The following is a 3,870-nucleotide window of genomic DNA, read 5'->3' on the forward strand; positions in this document are numbered from 1 at the left end:
GCGCATAGGAAGAGCTCGGGCGTGGGGGAGGTGTCGGTGCGTGGAGATCATAGAGGCACCGAGTTTCTTTCCATCTAACTGCCATTCCTTAGGAAGACCATGGTTTCGCGAATATCAGTGCGATTGAATGAGAATTACCGAGCCCCGTGGCGCAGAGTGCTCACGACCTGAGTTCGATCCCGGCAGAAGCTGGGTTCAGGTAGCCGGCTCGAGGTCGACTCAGCCTTCCATCTTTCCAAGGTCGGTAAAATGAGTATCCAGCTTGCTGGGGCGAAAGTGTGAATGACTGGGGAAGGTAATGGCAAACCACCCCGTAAAGAGTCTCCCGTGAAAACGTTGTGAAAGCAGCATCACCCCAGAGCTGCTACTGAAGGTTCCCTTAAGCTCCAAGCAATTAATCACAGTATTTTAACTATCAGAGGGCTGAAATTCTGGAACTGAGGAGTCAGAAAGGGATACCATCCTCCCATTTATAATATTGAATTCATTTTCTCCCTGATTTCTTTGGAGCACTAACATATCCCCCCTAAAATATCCCCCCCCCCAACAAAGAATCTTAGTACCAATTAATTTATTGTTCTAACAGCTTTTGTGAGCAAGAGCCCACCTTGTCAGATGACCTCCAAACAGAAAGGGGGCATTATGATGAAGAAAGACCAGAGGACCTGTTATCCCAAGATACTGGTGTGTTACATATAATTGCTGAGCACAAGTGAACACAAGATCCAGAAAAAAGACTAAATGGACACTTAGAGTGGGCTGGGATCACATCCCAACTGTTGATGAGTTGACATGGTAAGGTCCATAGGGTACTTCTACAGAAGAGCAATAGCTTTTTATAATAAAGTAGCCCAAAAGTTGATAATGTCAAATAATGCACAGGGATTTCAACATTGACATTTCATGCTGGAGACCCTCTTGAAACTTTTTAATTTATTTTATTTATATCCTGACCTCCCCGCAAAGCAGGCTCCTGGAGACAATCAATTAGCCAGTGTCAATGGTTGCAGGCAAGGCTGAAACAAAGGAGAAATGAATGCAAAAGGGAGGGCTTCCCTTAGCACCTCATAATCAGAGATGGATTACTTTTGGACATGGAACATGGGAAAAAGCATAGTCCACTCTTGTCTTGTCTTGTCATAGTCCACAAAGAAGAAAGAAAAACTTTAGATTTTAAAAATTTTATGTAGCTATCTTCCAATAATGGTATAATTTCTCAATAGGAGAAGAAGATGGATTTGGGACAAGAGTCAACTGCTTTATACCCAAAATATGTGGAACAGCAGACATAATGGGGGGATCATTTAATTAAATCCTTTAATTAAACTATAATGTGATGGATTGTGCCATTTTGTAAATAATGTTTTATCAGGTGATAACTAAGAAAACTTTCTCTTCTAATGTTTGACCTGCACCCCCACACATCCCATACGTAGGATTATCCCAGTTTAAACTGTACCAATCCAGCATCCTATATCCAACATTATTTTTAAAAGAGTTGCATCTCCAGAGCATTTACTGGTGTTTCACCCAGAGGAAATGCTTAGGCACAAACATCACATAGTCTTCTGCAGATAAATTTACCTGTAATGCAAACAGCACTGGTTTCTGGGCTGCAAAATGACCGTGTTCTGTTTGGTAAGACTAAGAGTGTCCCTGGTAGGATATACATCCCAGTAGGCAGCTATGTTGGTCTGAAGCAATAGAACAAAGCAGTAGACAAGTGTACCTTTAAGACCAACTAAGTTTTATTTAGAATGTAAGGTTTTGTATGCTCTTAGGCAGACTTCATCAGACAAAATGGGAATGGTAAGCAGCACTTATATTAAGTATTGCTGCTTGCCATTCTCATTTTGTCTGATGAAGTCTGCTTAAGAGCATATGAAAGCTTACATTCTAAATAAAACTTAGTTGGTCTTAAAGGTGCACTTGTCTACTGCTTTGTCCTGGTAGGATATGACCTCTTGAGTTTTGTAGAACTCTGAACAAAGGTCAGTAGAAGAAGTGAATGTTGGAAGAAAAGCAAATCTAATCCAAATCCCTTTTTCAAGGCAGGACCAACATTGCCCACTCTTTCGGCAAATGTGAGAGCATCTCCTTTGAGCACAGGAAATCCTGAATTCAGTCTCTGCTATTTCCAGTAACCAGGGCTTTGTTTATAGAAAAAGCCCAGCAGGAATTCATTTGCATATTAGGCCACACTCCCTGACATCACCATTGTTTAACACGGCTTTTTTGTAGGAAAAAGCCCAGTAGGAACGTATTTGCATATTAGGCCACATCTCCTGACACCAAGCCAGTGGGAACTGCATTCCTGTGTGCTCCTGCTAAAAAATAAGAAGTAACTAAGAAGGGTCTTATGTAATGACTGGAACATACCTCTATCTGAATCTGAGGAGATACTTTCCCTTGAATTGACCAGCTTCTTCTAGTGCAGGGTTTCCCAAACTTCTTTCCCGTGGCCCGGTTATATTTACATTTCTCCTTCGTGACCCACTAAAATTTGGGGGTGGAGCCGGGATACAAGAATTATGTCATTTCCTGTGGTGTCAAAGGCCAAGTGATGTCACTTCTGGGGCACACTGAACCAGAACTCCACCTTTTCCTGTGATGTCACTTCCAGAATGTCCATCAGTGGGGCCAGGGCACTAGAAGCCCTCCACTGTTGCTTCCCCCCCCTCCAAGCACCAAGAATACAGACAGAGCATCACTTGCAGGGAAAGAAAGAAAGAAGGGGGGGGGGCAAAGGAAAAAAAAGCCTTCCTCACCATCAGATGACCTCAGCCAGCAACAATTCTGCCCAGGGGTCATTTGGTAAAAAAAAAAAAAGTAGCGACTGCAATGCCCACTCCCCGCCGCTCCCGGCTGAAAAAAACATACACACCCTTCTTTGCTGCCCAGGCTTCCCAGGGAAATCTCCCCAAAATAACATACTGCAAAGCACAGGAAAGCTCATACCCTGAAGAACATTTCATGGGTCTAAAGTGCCAGTGGATGCCAGCTTTTCTCTCAAACACTGGGAGGGGGGGAGAAGGAAGGAGAGGCAGCCCAGCTCCTCTCTGCACAACACAGAGATGGGGGAAGGAAGGAAGCCAAACAGAGCTCAGACTTTGCAGCCTGTGTCAGTCTTCAAGGCTAGCTTTTCTCTGCACAACAGAGAGATGGGGGAAGGAAGGAAGCCAAATGGAGCTCAGGCTTTGCAGCCTGTGTCAGTCTTCAAGGCTAGCTTTCCTCTGCACAACAGAGAGATGGGGGAAGGAAGGAAGCAGAGCAGAGGACATGCTTTGCTGGGGGGCAGGGCTAGCTTTGGCTTTTCTTTTGACCCAGTAGTGAGGCTTCCATGGCCTGGTACCGAGTCACAACCCTGCAAATGGGAAACACTGTTCTAGTGCATTGCATACAAGACTTTCAGCCAATACAATCAGCAGCCTTTATTAGCTGTTTTTAAATAACTGGATGCTGCCTATTGATAGAGCCCTCACACAACTTCTGTAAGGCTTTATGCAGCTTCTGTTAAAATGGGATTTTGTCCTTGAGATCAATGGAGGAAGAATTAGAAAGAGACTTGTCCGCACACTAGATATGAGTAGTTCGTAGTCTTTACTGCAAAGTAATAGGGAGAAAAAAAAGGAGAAAGAAGGGAAATAGGATTAGTAAATGATTCGTGTGCTTGATGGGTCATAAAAATCTCTTACCGTCTCTTCTTGACTGTAGAAAACCAGAATTTACTGCTTTTCATTTCAACTTGGTGAGGATGGCCTGTCAAGAACCCTTTTTTGAGAAAAATGATGACATATTATCCTTCATATGAGGCTTACAGGTTGACTTATTTCATAAAGAATAGGATTGGGGGGGAGAGCACCAGTGAGG

The sequence above is a fragment of the Heteronotia binoei genome, chromosome 5 (genome assembly GCF_032191835.1).
Source record: "Heteronotia binoei isolate CCM8104 ecotype False Entrance Well chromosome 5, APGP_CSIRO_Hbin_v1, whole genome shotgun sequence".
Classification (NCBI taxonomy): domain Eukaryota; kingdom Metazoa; phylum Chordata; class Lepidosauria; order Squamata; family Gekkonidae; genus Heteronotia; species Heteronotia binoei.